Raw genomic sequence first — 19,976 nt, forward strand, 5'->3', positions numbered from 1 at the left:
TCATTAATTTCAGAGAGGAAGGGAGAGGGAGAGAGAGTTATATATAAACATCAATAATGAGAGAGATAGAAATATCAATGATGCAAGTCCTCTACTGGGGATTGAGCCCACAACCTGGGCTTGTGTCCTGACAGGCAATCAAACTGTAACCTCCTGGTTCATAGGTCAATGCTCAACCACTGAGCAACACCAGCTGGGCTCACGTGGATTCTTGATGGCTTTGAGCGTCTGGGATGCCATGGTCTGGTTAGCCAGGGTGTATTTGGGAAGGATATTTATCATACAGATGAGTCTTTAGAAAAATAAGCCTTTTCTCAACTGTAAGGTTGTTGATTTTTAGGATTAATTAGTAGGGTTATTAATCCAAACAATTAAATTCTCTCCTAAGAGTACAGCTGTCTGATTAATTAGTCTATTAATTAATCAGTGGCTTCTCCAGATGTCTATTGAGATACTGTCCCATGAGCACCACTGGGATGTGTTTTCAGACCATGAATTAATCCCTTTCACTTATTCAACTTTACAGTAAAAGGAGGCTATATATTAAGAGAGCTTGTTTTGACCTTTCTGTGAGCAAAAATCTATTTGTAATTATTTCAGGTTATCCTTCTCACTCACGTATGTGACATACTTTTGTGTCATGAATTGATAACGTCTGATAACATCTTAATAGCTTCTCAGTTGTGTTTCCTCTCACCATCCTGGAAAGGGTACTTACAAAATTAAACATTGAAGCTGAAAAGAGAGGAGTCATCACTTTCTAAAACATGATTTATTTATTTCAATAAAGCAAGAAAATTATACTGATATTTCTAGTCATATAAATTTCATGACCTCTTCCAGAGCCACTGTTTTCCGAGGCAAAACTTTGTGTGGCAAACTGTTTTTCCCTGAGTTTTGCTCCAGGTCCCCAGAACAGTCCTCCTGTGATGATATCTTTGAATCCCCAGGGAGTCTTGTCTAGTAGGTTAAGACGTGACTTCCTAGTCCAGGTATGGCTGAATTTCTCTGTCCTTTGGTCACCTAGATACTTCTGAGATAGAACCAACTTCTCTCCTCCTGTAGGCCACCCAGCACCCCAGCCCTGCTTAGCTGCCTCTGCTGCAGAGCTGTCTCCTTCCTGCAGCTGCACTGCTCTCGCTAGATTATGCCAGGCCCTTCACGCAGCCTCACCCTCTGGTGCCATGGAGACTTGGGGGTGGCAAACCTTCCAGGGTGTTCTCTTTAAAAGTGAGAAAGAATGGTTCCCTCCCCTTTTTTGTGGGGCAATGTAATATAGCAGCAAACAACAGATTTTTTTCTGATATATTGCTTTGTTAAATATATATTTTGGTTTAAATTCTGAATTACTTCTAGCCTTAAAACTATCCATAAAAGAAATATGTATGGGATAAAGTGTTCTTTATCTTTCTGTCTACATAGTCACCACTTTTTTTAGTCAATTGTGAAAATTCATTCCCCTTTCTCACTTTTCTAAGATAAAAAGGTGCTTTTTTACAATTTTTAAATTTCTTGATGTTTGTTTTTGCTTGTTTTTAATTTTATATTTGTTTTTATTAAATTTATTGGGGTGAAATTGATTAATAAAAGTATATAAGTTTCAAGTGTACAGTTGTATAATATCACTTCATACCTGTTAGGATGGCTATTGTCAAAAGACAAGTGATACCAAGAGTTGGAGAGGTTGTGGATAAGAAGGAACCCTCATTCACTGCTGGTGGAAATGTAAACTGGTACAGCCACTATGGGAAACATTATGGTGGTTTCTCAAAAATTTAAGAATAGAGTTACCATATGACCAAGCAACAACAAATTTCATAATCAAAAAGGCCTGGATTTGAAACATTCATCCACCCAGTGTCTACATAGATTTAACTGAGGATAAAGATAATATTAACTTCACAGTGTAGCTAGGAGATACTGCATTTGAAAGAATGAATGTAATCCAGGCTTCTCTTCAGGAAACCCAGCCCTTTGATCCCCTAGCAGAGTTAAGAACAAAACACCTTCTTCTGCATATCAAATATGTCCATCCATCCATCCATCCATCCATCCATCCATCCATCCATCCATTCATTCATCCATCCATCCTCAGTCCTTACCTTGCATCTATTATGTGAAAACCAACACTGTATGTCTTAAGGTGTGTTCCAGTTGCATAAAGGTGGGGAAGGGGACTGGAGGGAAGAAAAAACCCTGGGCTGTGGTTGAGGCTGTGGACCCATTTGAACTCACCAGCATGAATGTGTTCGAATTAGAAACACAAGGGCTGGGGATGGACCTTGGGGAGCAGACATGTAAAGAGAGAGCAGAAGGAGAATTGTCAGTAAAGGAAGGTGTGCTTAGTGGAGTAAGAGGAGAACCAGGAGTGATGGCAGCCACAGTGAGGGTGTCACAGAAAGCAGAGGAGGAGTTGTAAGGAGCTCGTAGGCCAGGTGACAAATGGCTCCAAGTGTTCCTTGTATTGGGCAGGGCTAGGATTGGTGACTTTCATGCAGTCGTGGCAAAGAACGACAAGTTGCTACAAGTTGAGAGGTGAATAGAAAGGGGAGAATAACAGATTTCTTGAAAGAAGTCTTGCTTTGAAGGGAAGAAGACAGTGAGGGGATAAGTAGAGTTAAGGTAGGTTTGTATTTTAAGATGGAGGAAACTGACCATGTTGTTCTATGCTCCAGATAGTTTTGCCTGCCAAAACATATGTGAAATGAAATGAGGTTTCTAAAATTATAAAAGTGGCAATTAGTCTGTCACCTCAATTTAAAAATTTTAATGTAAGGCATGAATTCTAATCTGATATAGCTAAAGAATTTGTCAGAGTTGGGGGTGGGAGGATGCACTATTTTATTTTTCTCTTTTTCCAGAATGAGCCCGATATTTTTAACTAGTGAAAGAACCAGTCCAAACACATTTCCAAGGACATTTCTGATGGCTCAGTGTTCAACCCTGATATTTCTTTTCTGAGTTGGCATCAAAAGCAATGAGAACCAGACCTATTGTCAGTTCATATTTCAGTCAGTTTCTTGTTGCAAGGGATCTGTAAAAATGAGCACATCTTTGTCTGGTTCTTGGTAAAGCTACAGATCCTATTACATATATACATCAAAATGGTCCTGGGCCGTTTCTTTCATTCATTTAAAGGCCTTGATTACATGTCTTTTATTGGACTGGCCTGACCTGCAAGGCAACAACCATGTCGAACTCAAAGTGGGCCCACCCAGGGGGGTCCTTAGACCAGGAGCCCAGGGACCTCTGTGTCCCTCTCTTTCTATATTTCACTGGAGTCTTCTTGTTTAGGAGGGGGCCGCTCTGACAGCCCAGAGTTAGTAAAGTGACTAAGGGATTGGCCCCACTTCATAGTGTGGTCAGAACTGGTGCTACCTATTCAGCCTCTGGGTTCTTCAGAAGCTCCCTTACGAGGAAAAAAGCCCAGAGGAGGGACTGTTCTTGGATGCTCCCTTTTGCAGTGGACGGTAATGATTTTGGCAGTGGATCTCCCTGATCCCCCCTCTTTCAGCATCTCTGCTTTCACTCCAGCCCTGCTTCAGGAAGTTCATCTGGGAGTCAGCATGTTCCTGCACAGGAACTAGCCAAGAGTCCTTAACTTGACCTGCCAAACTTAATCTTTCTCCCCTCCCTTCCCCTCCCCTCCATTCCCCTCCCCTCTCCTCTCCTCCTGTTTCCTCCTCTTCCCTTCCCTCCCATCCCTTTTTTCCTTCCTTTTCTCCTCCCTCCTTTCCTTCCTTCCTTCCTTCCTTCCTTCCTTCCTTCCTTCCTTCCTTCCTTCCTTCCTTCCTTCCTTCCTTCCTTCCTTCCTTCCTCCTTCCTTCCTGTCTTCAGACAAGTCATTCCTTAATAGAAAAGAGGTAATTACACAGAACTGAGAAATGACTAGCCTCCAATTTCCTTCTTTTTGGGGCAATTTTATTTGGAATTCCTCCTCTGCTATCTCCATATACCCTCTTCCCCCACTCCCCCAATCTAGCTCAAAGTGCTCCTTGCCCTCAGGTTTGTCTTTCTTGCTCTTTAATTTCAAAATTAGATGAATAAGCATATCTATTCTTGGAGTGCATTACTTTCCTCCACTTTCTCTCTCCTCATTTGGAAGCATATGTTTTGACATAAGTTATCATGGGTTATCACCCCTGATGATTAAAAAAGGCACTAATGAGATGGGGCTTGTCAAGACTTGATCACAGAGTCTCTATGTTGTCGGATGGTAATAGGACACCTTTGAGAGACTTGGTGGAAGCAGGAAGTGTGAGAACAAATTATGGATTCCGGTGGATGAGGGCAGAGGTGGCATGAGGCTACTTCAAATCAGATTTCCTTAAGGAAATCAAACACCATCATAGCAGTCTGTTCTTGACTGTGTGTTTGAATAGTGCACCAAGCAGTAGGAATTGCATGCTAAGACTTAGAACAAGCTATCTACAAGAGTGGAATTTTCAAAACTAGAGGTGAGCTTTTCTTGCTGTGATTGGGACCGGACCATGAAGTGTTTTATATGTATGACAAACATAACATGGAAGACCCACAGATGGATGGATTTTCCATAGGTTTCATATGGAGTGCACACGCTGACCCAGACAAGAGCCGAGTTTCCATGCTGGACTCCTTGCTGGAGATTCATCTCTTATTTTGGACCAGTGTGGCCTAGCTTGCAAGTTGGCAGCAGTTTACTTAGGAAATAAGTATCCAAAAATAAATCGCATGAATTTACAGATTATAAATTTCTGTATGAATTTACAGTTTATAAATTTACAACATAGCACAGGCACTGAGCACCAGAGGTTAGAACTTTTCTGTTGGTCTGCCTGCAACTACTTTATTCAGATGTTTGGAAAGTCAGGTTACTTCTATATCCAGAATTTTTCTAACTCATGTAAGAACTTACTTTAGTGTAAGATTTATGTTTAACTGTGACTTGTGATTTATTTATTTTTATTGTACATATGGTTGTTTTTGAGCCTTGGAACTTCAGTAGACATTCTCTTTCCAATCCTTCACAAATGCACACCTGTCCACATTGTATGATCATTAACATACCTGAGATTATTGTCCTCAATTCTGGCCATGAATCTGAAAACCTAATGTTAGGGAGACATAAAAGGAGAAAAATGATAATTTAATTACAGCTTATTTTTGACTTATATTACTGTTATTCTTGTCTCATCTGGCACTAAAGGATTAATCATGGTATGTTGTTGGTCGACTGATAGATTTGACACAGTTAACTTCACCGTGAATGCGATTATGCATTTTGGAATGTTCATGAAGAAGCAGCTGTCAGGAGGAAGCCTTCATATTTTATGAAAACGATCTTGGTCCATTGGCTCCTTCACTTGAATTAGCACTCAATTATCCTAAAGGAAGGGGCTTAAGACTCCGCAGAGCTGGGAGATAACCTCCGGTCTCGTTAGCACGGCAGCAGCTGCCTGGATCTGAACACACCAAATTGCAGCAACTCATCTTATTTCATTTGTGCTGACTTACTTTAAAAAGACACGCATGTATTTTACATTTTTAAATGTCTTAGCACAGATTGAGAGCTCTGTAGCAGCCTGGAAACTGGTAAAATCTCCCACTTATAAATACCTTTTATTCCTCTTTGAGATTCGACAGGCTGCAGACTACATACTCATTTTCTTCCTGACATGAAAGCGCATCATATTTGACTTAACATTTCATGTCAGAACAGAACTCATTGACTAGAAAGATGACAGTGCTAAGTGTCTTAGGACACACCTTGCTAATGGGTACACAAAATAAATCGAGAGAAAGCCCAGATGCTCACAGACACCTTTAAAGCCATGGGGCTTGATGCTGAGTGTGGTTCCCAGGGAAGGAGCTTGGTGGGGTGCCTCTTACTGCTGGGGGTGCCTCTTATAATGGCTACTACAAAACAAATGCTGGATGCTATTTTCACTGTTTGCTTTTCTCCATGAAAGCAAGAATCCTCTTAGGATTCTTTTTGGTTACCAAAACCAGGTACTAACGTAGGTCTTTCATAAAAGCAAAGTGGCTGAAAACAAACTAAAAAAGTGGGGGATAGCTGTAGTATGTTAGGTCATATTTTGGAAGTATGCCTTTACTGTGTTGGAAGGTGTCTTTGAGAAAACAAACAAGCCACAAAAAATTCTCACCCAGTAGACCAAGAGTAGTTCCAGAATAAGGAAAATTGTTTGGTAATTAAAAATGGAGAGAAATATTCAGGTCAGGGATACTGACACAAAATGGTGTGGGGTGCCGAAGAATGGGGACTAAATTCACTGGAATTCCTGGGAAAGGGACTACATTATGTGAAGTTGATAATCATCAAATAGAACGGATGTACTGGAAATGTGGTTTTTAGTATGAAACAAGTTACAATGCTATAATTTTAAAGCCATGTAAAGATAAGATGAGATTGAAAAGATAAGACTTTAAGTTCAAGATTCTCATTCTTTAAGAAAGGAACTGATCTTATGGTTTTCCTGGGGAATTCCATCAGATACATTAACTGAAATTATTCCTAAGTGATTACAACAGACATTGAATTGAGTTTTAGGAAGGAAAATATCTCAGGTTATTAATAACACAGAGTCTATTGGTATATTACACACGCAAGTAAAATAATTTTAGTGCTCTGTACAATAATTTTGTATGTATGGACATATATACAGATGTTAATCTGAGTTTGTACTGACAAACAGAGAGATCTTGTTCATTAGATTTCTAATTTTGTCCTGTCTATTTTTTTGTGAGAGTCAGACATTCCCAGAAGGCAATTCTTAATATTAAAACAACAGGAATCAAAGATTAAGATCTTGAAGAAGTGATATTTGCAGTTCTTTGTTCATTGCAGCCTTATTCATCATTGCCTAGATGTGGAAGCAGCTTAAATGTCCGTGGTGGTTAAACAGATAAACAAAATGTGACTTACATACGCAATGGGACATTGCTTAGCCTTAAAAAAAGGTAACCCTGCAATATGTGACTATATGGATGAACCTGGAGGATATAATGCTAAGCAAAATAAGACAGTCATAGAAGGACAAGTACTGCCTGATTTCACTTATATGTAGTATCATAAATAGTCCAACTGGTAGAAGCAGAGAATAGAATGTGGCTATGGGAGCTGGAGGGAGGGGAGAGGGCAAGGTGCGGGAGTTCTAGAGGTCTGGCGTGCAATACTCTGACTGTTGTTAATACAGTTGTGTACGGGTAACATTTTGTTAAAAGGGTAGCTCTCATGTTAAATGTTCTTATTACGATTTTAAAAAGAAAATGCCCTAGCCAATTTGACTCAGTGGCTAGAGTGTTGGCCTGCAGACTGAAGGGTTCCAGGTTTGATTCTGGTCAAGGGCACAGCCTGGGTTGTGGGCTGGATCCCCAGCAGGGGGCATACAGGAGGCAGCTGATCAATGATTCTCTCTCATCATTGATGTTTCTATCTCTCTTTCTCTCTCCCTTTCTCTCTGAAATAATAAAAAAAAAAAACCCCTGTATTTAAAAAAAAAAAGAAAAAGAAAACAACTACAGGAATCAGTATTTCAAATTTTCTGTAGTTAGAAAATGACAATAATAAGTGGAGTTGGGGGAGTGAACATAAGGAACCCTGTCTCTTAGAAGTTGCCTCTCATACCCAGCTCCCTGCTCTCCACACCCCCCAACACCCCCCCCCCCCCCCGCCCAACCTTCCAGGGACTGGTGTCTTCATTCCTATCTGCTCCTTAGTTCTGTTGGTGTCCAGCAAGGGCATGTGATTTGCTGTGTTGCCCAACTAGTTATGAGTAAAACTAGTTCTGGAATTCAGGCTTCTCAATTTGCTGACTAGTGTCTTCCCACCGAGCTGTTGTACAAAGATTTGGGGTAAACAGACATTTAGCATATTTATGAATGTGACAAACTCATTTGATAAGGAAACGACTTTGCTGGGAGATGAAGGTTTAGATTTTCTCATCTTTATCTAAAAATTGAAAGCTGGGCAGGTTGGGTTTATTCTCTAGCTTTAGTTGATACTATTCACTAATAATTTTTCTAAAAGATACCCTATGTTAGCATATGAGGCCACATCTATATATTAATTTCCCATAATGGTTGGATTAAAAGTACACAACTTTAAATTGAATAACTTTGATTTTTAATCTGGGACATAGGCTTAATATTATTAGAAAACAATGTTTTGTTTCTAACGTGACTGGAAAAATTTTAGATTTAACGAAGCCACCAAGTTGAGTTATATAACAGGGACATGATCGCTTTTTACTTAACATGTACTTACTGGCTTTTTACTAAATGATGCTTAAATATCAGCATTGCAAATTTATGGCTTGAGTTAGTGCTTAGATCAGTGAAAAAATGTCATTTCTAACATTACCCTTAATTTTTCTTATTGTAAAGACCTGGCAGTTCCTGATGGACGTAGTTCAACAAGACAGTAACCGTGTTCTACAGTCAGTGTGATATTGTGAAGAAGTCATGCCCTTTTCCCCTACCACATCAATCTGAGCCAGGACAGAGTCTCCCTGCTAGGTAATTACAAAATCATTTCAAGAGGGGGGGAAGCAGCTGGCAGATTTGGGGAGCTTTGAAACACGTGAGCACGTGCCAGCAATATTAGGTGGTGATCCTATTTCAATCCTGGTTTTCAAGAAGAGAACTGGTTTCAGCTCCTCTTTCCTTGAGGAGCCTAGGGTCCTTTGTTCTGCTTGGTTGGAAGAATTCTTTTGATCCTCTGACACCTGGGCTTAATTAATCTTCAGCATCATGGAGTTTGTAAACCAAGGCTGGCAAATGTACCGAACGAGTTCCCCTGGTTAGCAGTTGTCCAAGGATGGCTTCCATGTCGGTCTCCTGGAACACATCCTGCCTGTGTGTGCTGATGTTAGGAAAACTCTGGGCTGTGCCTGATTGGCTCACAGGCGCATGGAGAGTTATAAATAAAAAGAGATAGTGCAGAAGTTGAACTGTTTTCTAGAACTTCTAAAGCTTTCAACTGTGGCCACAGATTTATATCTTATGTGGGATCATCAGGGTCTTGACCAAAAAGATATGATCTGGTTGCAGTTCCACATCTAAAAATGTCTCTGACTCTATGCGTCACTGTCAGCACCAGTCAATGTCATGCTCATGGGCTACGTTGAGTAGCATTTAAAAAAAAATATATATATATATATATTTTATTGATTTCAGAGAGAAAGGGAAAGGGAAAGAGAGATAGAAACATCAATGATGAGAGAGAATCATTGATTGGCTGCCTCCTGCACACTCCACATTGGGGATTGAGCCCACAACCCGGGCATGTGCCCTGACTGGGAATCAAACAGTGACCTCCTGGTTCATAAGTCGATGCTCAACCACTGAGCCATGCCAACAGGGCTGAGTAGCGTTTTTAATTGTATACACTATATTGGTAGTAATGGAGGGAGAAGAATCTGTAAGTAATCTTTGTGGTTTTAATTTTATTCTGTAAGCCAAAGAATCATGTAAGATACTTAAAATAAATATAAATATTTTATTTTACCAGTTTTTAATAAATAATTCAACTTATAAAAATAGGGTGGAAAGAGTGATGTTTTTAAAAATATTGACCCATTAAATAATCTATAGAAATTCTACAAAAATCTACTATTTACCTCATTATGTTTTCTGAAATTCAACAGAACTTACACCAATTACATTGCAATGTTTTACAAATTTATCATACAGTAATCCAAGATGAAGTGACAAATTGAGCCCAAAAGATTAAAAAATAATAATAATCAGAATTGTATCTGGTTCTGGGCAGTAGACTTTAAAAAAATTAAATATATATATTTTATATATAAATATATATAAAATATATATAAATAAAAATATATAAATACAAATGTATATTTATATATTTATATTAATATAAATATATATAATATATATGAAAATATATATAAAATATATATATATACATATATATATTTTTTTTTTTCAGAGAGGAAAGGAGAGGGACACAGAGATAGAAACATCAATGATGAGAGAGAATCATTGATTGACTGCCTCTGCCTCCTGCAGGCACCCCACTGGGGATTAAGCCCCAAACCCAGGCATGTGCCCTTGACCGGAATCTAACCTGGGACCCTTCAGTCTTCAGGCCGACATTCTTATCCATTGGGCCAAACCAGCTAGGGCTGGGCAATACTTTAAAAGGAGAAAAACTACTCTTTTGAGCAGAGAAACCAATGTGGCAAAGGGAATGAAACTGTTTTTATGGGGGTGTTTGCAGAGAGTGCTGATCACAGAGAAGTCCCTAGCAGATCTAAGGCACTGTCGCCACATGGTATATACACAGCAAATATTTGTTGAGTGCATGAGACAGCTTCTATTTGGGCTCGTAGATAGAATTGGGTCCATTCTGTTCAATACAAGGAAGAACTTTCTACCTTCCGGCTGTGTAAAGGGGGATGGGCACCCCTAGGGTGAGTGTGCTGACCAGCACAGACTGGATGGCCCTTTGGAGTGGGTGCTATGGAGAAGACTTAAAAAATGAGGAGAAGGTGGGGTCAGGTGACTTGGGTTGTCGTTGTTGATTCTGACATGCTGTAAAGTGTTTGTTTGTTTTTCTTGGATTCCTACTCATTTTCATCACTCTGTTTTGGCAAATGTTGAGGTTTTAATAGTGCCCTTGGACTTATTAAGCAAAGTGAAACAAAGCTGTGAGATAAGGCAGGCCTGCTGGCCCAAGCTGAGTCCTCCCTCACAATGCTCTGTGTCTGTGTGGCACAAAGAGCATGCGTTTCTGTTGCATTTTAGTTTTTAGAACCTTTGAAAATTAACTCTGATGGGATTTTGAAGTTTCTTTTGAAAACAGGAAGCAATTACTTTTTAAACGATGAGTGTTTTCCTATCTCTGATGGGTAAGGACTACTTTTAGAAGCTATTCTTTTTTAACCCCTCCCTATGGTTTAACTGTTTCCCCCTTCTAAAATTCACATGCTGAAGCGCTAACCTGTAGTACCTATGAAAGTGGCCTTATTAGGAGACAGGGTCTTTACACAGGTATCATGTTAAAGTGAGATCATTAGTGGCAGGAATCTCACCACGGTGACTGATGTCCTTATAAAAGGAGACATTTGGAGACAGATACACATACAGGGAGAATGCCATATACACAAAGACAGCCATCTACAAGCCAGAAGAGAGGCCAGGTACAGTTTTTATCCTCACAGCCTGCAGAAGCAATCAGCCCTGTCACCACCTTGATCGTGGTCTTTAACCTCCAGAACTGTGAGACAGGAAATTCATGTTGTTTAAGCAACTCAGTTTGTGCTGCTTTGGCAATCCCAGAAAACTAATATACTCCCTAAGAGATATTACTGCACGTCTCTACTGGATTGCTAAAAGGAGAACAATTTAGGAGATGAGAGAAAAAAGTTGCCTCATATAAAACATCTATTTTCCTTACATACACCTGGATTTAATTTTCTTAACAGTGCAGTACAAATTAACACAACTTGTTGTGGCTTTTGTTGCTTTCATTAACCAGTTGGGAAAATAGCCACCGACAAAGCATGCAGATCCCACATTATCTCTATGCTGTGCTCTGTAAACGATGAACGTAATTTTCTCACTTATGAGATACTTGCCATGCTGGGCACATATCTCTTGTTACACATCTTACATTGTGTGTGTTCAGGTTTTCATTTACATTTATATGTGAATAATATTTGGGCTGGCTGATAACACACAGTGAAGGGAAGGAAATGGATAATTTACCTGAAGCATTTAGTCCGGTGCAACTTGTATTATTTCTAGGTGATCAACCCACTGGAGTAAAAATAGGAGAGAAAATATGTCCCCTTTAAGCAGAGACTTTATTCAAGACATGACTGGCTTTGGTGCAATGACTGCACTCCTGAGAGCAATTGTCATGCCAGGCCATGTTGTGTGGTGAGCAGTGCCCCAGGGATGTGATTCTCTAGCAGCCTCTCCCCACCGCCATCTGTTATGCAATATATTTCATACAAAATTGTGTTTAAGCGTGGAATTGAAATTTGTATCATTTCCAGGAGTTTACCATGAGTGAGACACTTGTTGGACATCTGCGAGAAGAGACAGAGAATTGATGAAAGTGGAACCTGGTCAGAAATAAACAAGGAAAGTGGGGGACAACTCCTGGGACCTCCAGTGCAGTGTCCATAGTGTGCAATGGGAAGGGTGCATTGGGCTCCTCTGAAGATGTGGAAATGAGCCAGACAGTTCTCGGCTTCTCTGCTGGTTAAATTCGTTAGTTAGGAGGAACAGAGACTCCCGAAGTCACCTGAAGTTATACATTCTGATTATAAGGATCCGTGGCAGAAATCTCACTCAGACATGTGGCCTAGGGCCCTGGGAACAGCCATACAATGAAGCCTCAAGGAGATGAAGATGCCATCTGGGAAAAGGATGATTATCATTTGGGCTCTGAGAGAGCTGGAACTGCTGGTTCTCTTCCAGCTGACTCAGCACGGCTAATGTGCTGGCCATTGGTGTAGTTCACATTTTTATCCCATTCTCTTTTCTTATATCTGCCTTTTGGTTTCTACTCTAATTGCTTACCTATTATTGTATGTCTCAAGTGCAAAGTCTCAAAGCAGTGGCAGTATTGGTTTAGTTGGCTGGACTATCACCTAGTTACTGAACCAGAGATGGGTCAAGTGCCCATGTCTGACCATAATGTGGCAGTCACATGGTGCCTGATGGTGACTTATGGCTGGGTGGTGGGTTTGGTACCATTCTGAGACCTTGCTGGCCCAAACACAGAAGCCCAATCAGCCACATGTACACCACTGCTGGGCGGTCAGTTATAATTAGGTTATAATGGCCATATATTTTCTCTGATTGAAACATTTTTTAATTTCATTACTGCTCCTCAAGATCAAGTTTAAACTTTATTACTTGACATAGAAATCTTTAGTAATCTTTCCTCAAACTACTTTCCTAACCTCCTCTTCCATTATCCTAAGCCCTATTATCTATTCTAGATTCACTCTCTCTGAATTTCTTTGTCTATTAAATCTTGAACCTCTTTTTATGAAAAATATAGTAGGAACAATACTAAACTTGGCCTTAAAAAAAAAAGCTGGGCAACAGAGGATGCTGTGTAATAATGAATAAGTCACTGCTCCTCTCTGGGCCATGTCTCATTACAAAATATACTAAGTTACATCATGCTATCAAAGTTCCTTTCTTCTTTTTTTGCCTGCTATATGGCTGAGCAGGGACAGGGCTCAGTCCTTGATCTCTGTTGTTTTTCTTCTAAAGTCATTGCATTTGAAGTCTCAACTTTTATTGAAAGTTCATTATGATTACACTAGAGGCCCAGTGCATGGATTTGTCCACCGGTGGGGTCCCTCCACCTGGCCTGTGGGGATCAGGCCAAAACTGGCTCTCTGATATCTCCTGAGGGGTCCCAGATTGCGAGAAGGTGGTTCTCCAGTGACGCACCCAGAATTGGGCTCCCTCCTTTCTGGTTCCTGGTGTGTCACCCAAGAACCACAGCTGCCAAGTCACCGCAGATCAGCAGCTCCTGCGTTGAGTGTCTACCCCCTGGTAGTAATTGCGCATCATAGCTACCGGTCGGATGGTTGAATGGTTGGATGGTCACTTAGGCTTTTATATATACCAGTATAGATATTAAAGAGGCACTTGTCTCCTAATTTGCTCCCCACTTTCTTGTCTGTCCTAAAGTGGCTGTGCAGTGCAGAGGGGCACATCTTGTCCATGGGTCCTTGTCCTATGAATCTCTGGCTTTCCCTCCTTATTGAGCCCCCTGAGCCTCTTAGATGCCTTCCTAGAGCCCTGTGTTCTGGGAGATGAGTCTGATCCACTATCAAACTTCTGAACACCTTCCTGCCTAGTCGAGCCTTTGGGCCCTTACTGGCCTCTCACACAGGAATTCCTCTGCTTCTAACAGTTCCTCTTTTCTACTGGCACGCTTGAGTCACTCATTTTCTCCCCCTGATACCCTGTATAGAGGCCACCAGACACGTCACATGTTGTCTGAGCAAATGGATAAGGAACCTTCTGGGAACTCATAGTCTGATATCCCTTAAGTGTTTTCACATGAATTAACTAACATAAGAGAAGAAAAAAAATGAACATAAAAGTGAAAGAAAGAAAACAGAATGAGAGTAAAAGAAAGAGGGGGAATGGGGGGAATAAGTCAGAAGAGGAGGAAACAGAGGTAGAGGAGAGGGGAGGGATGGAGATATCAGAGGAAAAGGAGGTGGCAGAAGGTGAAGGGGGGAGGAACATGGTGAGAACAGAGCTTTGCTGAAATTATGCATGTTTATGGATTAGTCCTCCATGGCTGCCCCTGACATTCACATTTAGTCACTAAATGACTCTTGGTCTTGCCTTCTTTCCTTTTCCTGGTGATTGCTCTGTAGAATGGGGGCATCACACCACATGAAGCAGATTGAAATACATTTTAAAAAAGGAAGGAATGAACAGAAAAGGACCTGCAGGTTTTGTCTGGGGAGATAAGAAAAGCTTGTTGGAGGAGATGGCCTTGGGTGAGCTCAGCAAGATCAGCAGTATTTGTTAGGCAAAGAAGGTGGCATCTGGGACTGAGAGAAGAGCCTGTAAAAGGATAAGCTGATAAAAATGAGCGAACTACTGACATAGACAAGCACATGGAAGAATCTCAGAAAACTATGCTGAGTGAAAAAGCCAGACACAAACTAAATGTTCTTATACTCCATTGCTATGAAGATGAAGAACAGGCAACACTCACCTGTAGTTTCGGAAGCTGAAACAGATGACCTGAGACTGAGGTACTATTGCCTGGGAAGGGGCACACAAGACTTTCTGGGGTGCTATAAGTTTCCTACATGTTGATTTGGGTAGTGAGTAAAAATTCATCAGGTTGCGTACATAAGATTTTTGAGTTTTATTATAAATGAAATAAACATAATGTGATTAAAAAAACTGAGAAGAAGAATGTCTGTAGAAGAATATATTTAAAATACCAACACAGTCAAACAAAGTCTATTAGACAAGAACCCTGATCTTACAATTTATATTTCTGATTTTTTAAAATCTTGTTGAAATTTAAAATTAAGCTATATTAACATCATGTGAATACATTACAGTTCTGATTTTAAGATTAGATTAAATAGATGTGTACTTTTAAATATTTATTAACTTAAAAATAGATCAGTGGTAATGTTTGCCTCATGCATTTTTTGGCATCTATTTTCTGTATCTTGGGGGAAAGCACTCACTTTTATTTACATTGAAAAATTAATAAAATTGAGGAAAATTGAGATTTTTTATCTTTGAGAGGAAAAGTACCCATTACTTCATTCTTGACTGTGAAGAAAGATAAATTTTTATTTATAAAATCCCTCCAGAAATAGCAGAAAAATTTGTCATGCATACTATACTAGTAAGTTTCCCATATTAATAAATATTTAGTTCTTTAAAATATGCCCGTCATGTGTATCAGTATAAACATACCTTCCTTAACAGTTATGTAAAAGCATTGGATGGAATGATTCATGTATTTTGTGAACCAAAATTCTAACTAAGTAAATTCTGTTAACCACCATTTGAAATACACCAAAGGCACAGTTTCTTTACTGTAACTGCTGCTCTGGGGGACAGGTCACTACTTTCATCCTGACCTTTATGATGTTAAGAGAAAATGCTGCAGTGGGGCCCAGGAATGAGAGTTGGTCACAGGTGGGGTTAAATTCAAGCTCCATAACCTGGTTGGCTGTGGACCTTGGGTCTTTGCCTAACCTTCCTGAGATTCATCTGTAAAAGCTGAGCTACCATTGTCTGCCTCGATGTGAAGCCTTGTGAGGAGTAAATGCTATGACAAACTAAAGGCACAGGGTCGGGCATATAATAGCTACTCAATCAGAACCTCCCTGCCACCCTCCCTCCTTTCCCGGGGATTCAGTGCCCACTGGGATACCTCTATTAGGCCATAGCAGTGGCCACACTCAGACTGCAGCTTTTAGCTTTAATAGTTCTATTCACTTGCCCATATGGTGATTTCAGAAGATAAATTAGAAAAAAAGGGGGGGGGGTTGACATTTGGTTCAGATAGCTTTTTCCCTTGTTTTCTGTGTTAAGCAATACATTCCAGTTGGATAGTGCAGGTTGAAATTATGGGTTAAAGGTTTCTCACCTGTGAATTTGAATTAGTGGGGTCTACTAGTTGAGGCTCTTCTCTCTGAGTGGAGGTCTCTCCGTGGTATGAGGGGTGTCATGGATAGTATTTCTCTAGATGAATCTTACACCTGGTGGGAGAAGATGCTCTCCTCTGAGTGGGAGGTGGGCACAGGACTATGGTGACTCAAAAGAATATTAGCAGGAGTTGATAGCTTGCCTTGAATAGCCTGTAATAGACACGTTTGCACTTCAGGAATATCAAGATCTCTTGTGTAGGTTGTGTGTTCCATCCTGGGCCCCAAAGGACTGAAAAAAATACCTGGGAAAGCAAGTTTTCTGATTCATTGGTCTTTGGAATTGATTTGTAATTTATAAACTCAACTTAGAAGGTAATGATATCATTTCCATCTTCGCAAATGTGGCGTACTCTCAAGCCTAAGCTGCAGGGATAGCTTTATGAAATGAAATTGCTCCATGGTGCTTTAAGTGGAATTTGCTGCCTCAGCTACATGGCAGTGTCTATTCTGGAAGCCAATTGAAATTGCTCTGGCAGATGCTGGAAACAAATGCCGGGTTACATCAGCTTCTGGGGGTCGCTTTCTCCACTGTGTCACATGTGAACCTTGTCACACTGGCCTGGATTCCAGGAAAGAGCACAGGGCTAGGAGGAAGGTCTTTGGCCACTGCCTTCCATATAGAATGTATGTTGGTGGCATTTCAGCGCTCTCTGTGACAGGCATGTGCCTTGTACAGTAATTATAATACATATTTCCCATAACTACCACACATGTTTGTTGACATAGATTGAATATGAAAGCGTCTAAAAGTCTAAAACTAACTGGGCCAGTGAGTCATTTGATTTTTCATATTGATTTTGTCATTATATTCACATTCATTTAGTCTTTTATTCAACAAACATTTATTGAGTGTTTAATAATAATGGTTAAATTTTATGAAATGCTTAGACTATGCCACAACACTTCTTAGGTTTGGACTTATTTAATCCTCACAGAATGCCTGTATCTCTGCTGTGGAGGCCAGGAAACTGATGAAGCTGAGGCCATGGTTACAGGAGCTGCTCCACGCTGGTGGAGTGCTTTGGATATGCTGGACCCTGTGCTGGGTGTTAGGAACACGCAGGTCAATAAGTTACAGCTGGAAGCCCTAGGAGATCAGTGCATGAGACACTGATCTTCGGCAAAGATCCAAAAGAGGCTGTTTTTGTAAGAGCAGAGTGGGCCTCTCAAAAGGGGCCGCGGCGCTCAGGTGACGCGCATGCTATGTTCCAGCTCCCGCGGAGACGCGCCAGACAGCAGGCACGCAGTCCGCCGGCTCGCCCGGCCTCTGGCTCCCTCATTCCTGCTCCTGTGGCTCTCACGGGTGCACAGCTTGCGGCTTACTTGGACCTCTGCCTCATCTTTCTTCTTTTGTGCTTCAGCCTGCGCATTCGCTTCTTCCTCCACTTGGCTCTCATGGCGCAGAGGCTTCTACGGGCAAAGAGAGAAAGACCCTTTTGCCTTAGCTAAGTCTAGTTGGAGGGAAAACAAGAATAGAGAAAATGCCTGGCCTCTATGTAAGCCTAGAGACAGAGAAATGGCTCGGTGCTGGGGAACCCAGTGGAGGGACACCTGGTAGCACTTTAGACCAAATGGTGGGAAAGTGGGGGCTGATGCTGGGCCTTGGAGGCAGGTGGGGCTAATGGGAACCTGGAGCACACACTGGGCAGCTGGCTTAGAAGCAGGCTGGGCCTGTAGGAGTACTTCCGAGCCAGCGAGTAAGGTATCAGAGGTCAAGGTAAAGTAAGTTATCAGGAATTGAATGGACAGAGTAAGGTGAGGTCAGAAACTCAGGGACTCTGTCCACCCCAAACAGCCCTATGGGAGGAGACAGAGAGCACCGTTAGCACCCAGGCCTTAACCCATGATTTTAGTCCATCAGCAGGGACCTTGGTTTCTGCGACACCAATCGCTCTCCTGGCCATGAGTGCAGAAAGGACGTTTAAAGAAACCACCCAAGCTTGTCCTCTTGAGCATCCCATTTCTCAGTGAGTCATTTGAAAAGCACACATCAACCTATGGGATTCGTCGCTTCAAAGTATTGTGTTCCTTTGGTACATTCCAACAGTTCACCGATGCTTTTAAATGGCTCCATCATTTAAGGAGGCTGTCTTGAACTAGGAAGTTGAAATTCGGCAAAAACAGGAAAAAGGGCGATATGCTTTCAAACCATTCAAAAATAACACCTTTCTCATTCTTATTAAAAATAAATATGTAAAATAGGAAATCTAAAACAAATAACAATGAATTAGGTATTAAATGAACACTACATTTATATCTGAACGTCCTGGTAGCCAAGGCAACAAGGGAAGTGCACTTGGTTGTTTGTTTTCTATGTCCTAACACAAAAGAAGCACACACCTTGACCCGGAGAGAAACCCTCCTGATGGATTCATTACGTGGCGCAGCCCTAGTAGATTGTGGGAGCTTCCGAGGTGCTTTTCTGGTTACTGGCCTCGTGGCACATTTTTACCTTCTGAGTTGTTATGGCTTCATATGATGCATAATGTATTTAATTGAAATCAGTTGAGTGTTGGTGTTTCGGGCTGGGAACCACCTGCAGCCCTTGCTGGAAAGAGCAATGACACTGCCCTCCCTCCACTCCAGGCGGCCCCATGGACCTCACATCCTCCTTTTCACTAACCTCCTCTGCCCGCCCCTGCTCCCCTCCGCCATGGAGCTCTGCCTGTGGAGATAACCTGCTCCCCTCTTCTGCACTCACAAGGTGGCCAGGTGCCTGAGGGTGTAACCACTCTGGCCAGCAATTGGTTTAGCAGAAACGACAGTGTCTGCAGGTGGACTGAAATAATAGACTCCTCTTAAGACTGGGTGCTAACGGTGCTCTCTGCCTCCTCTCCTATGGCTGTTCGGGGTGGACAGTGTCCCTGAGCTTCTGACCTCACCTTACTCTGTGCCTCTTACCACTCGCCTCCCATCTGGGAGTGCCTCCCAAGTTCTAGCCTCAGCCTCCCCCTGTAGGACCCGTTGGCCAGCTGGCTTGACCACTTCTCTCCTGAACTCTGCTCTCAGAACAAAGACCACAGTTCAGGGTATTCAATTTGCACTTTTATTCCTGTATTTACTGTGCACCAATTAAAGGCGAAGTATGTAGTGTCTACCAGCAAGGAGTTCATAGAGGGGGAGGGAAGACACGAGTGCAACTAATTCTGCCTTAAGGCAGAAGTATTCAATGCCGTGAGAGCCTTCGGTAAATTACAGAGCCAGGAAACATTTCCAGAAGGACCTGAAAGGCTCATGGAGGAGGCAGGTGTGCACACCGCCTCACCGGTGTGCTAGGAGGAGGCTACAGATGAGCAGAATTGCCACCCCTCAGCACAGCCTGCCGAAGGACACCGCTGGCGTGCAGGTCACTAGCCTGCTCCGTGCACCTCGGTGGGCTGTACAGTCTCATGTCCATGTGTCCTGTCGTGAAGATGGTAAGAGCACTTTCTTAAAGTGGGGTTAGGTTTGGACATTGGGATTCTTTGTTTTTAAGGGGAGTTCCAAGGGAGACGATTAGAAGGAGGAACCATGAATATTCCTGTGTTTGTGGATGTGTATTCGTGGTGTGTGTGTGTGTGTGTATGGTGTGTGTCTGTCTAGGTAGCAATAGACAGTAATACTAAAAAAAGGGGTTGGAGTGTCATCACACAGAAGCTTATGCTGTAGGCTAATGAGCTTGAACTTTACATTGAAGTCCAGGTAGAGGTGAAGGTTGATCCTAGTGGAGTGATGTAATCTGAGTGAAGTTTCTTATATAGCTACTCACATTCACTTCTTGGATTATTAAGAGTAGAGAGG

Source organism: Myotis daubentonii, chromosome 6 (assembly GCF_963259705.1).
Source record: "Myotis daubentonii chromosome 6, mMyoDau2.1, whole genome shotgun sequence".
In the NCBI taxonomy this organism is placed as follows: Eukaryota; Metazoa; Chordata; class Mammalia; order Chiroptera; family Vespertilionidae; genus Myotis; species Myotis daubentonii.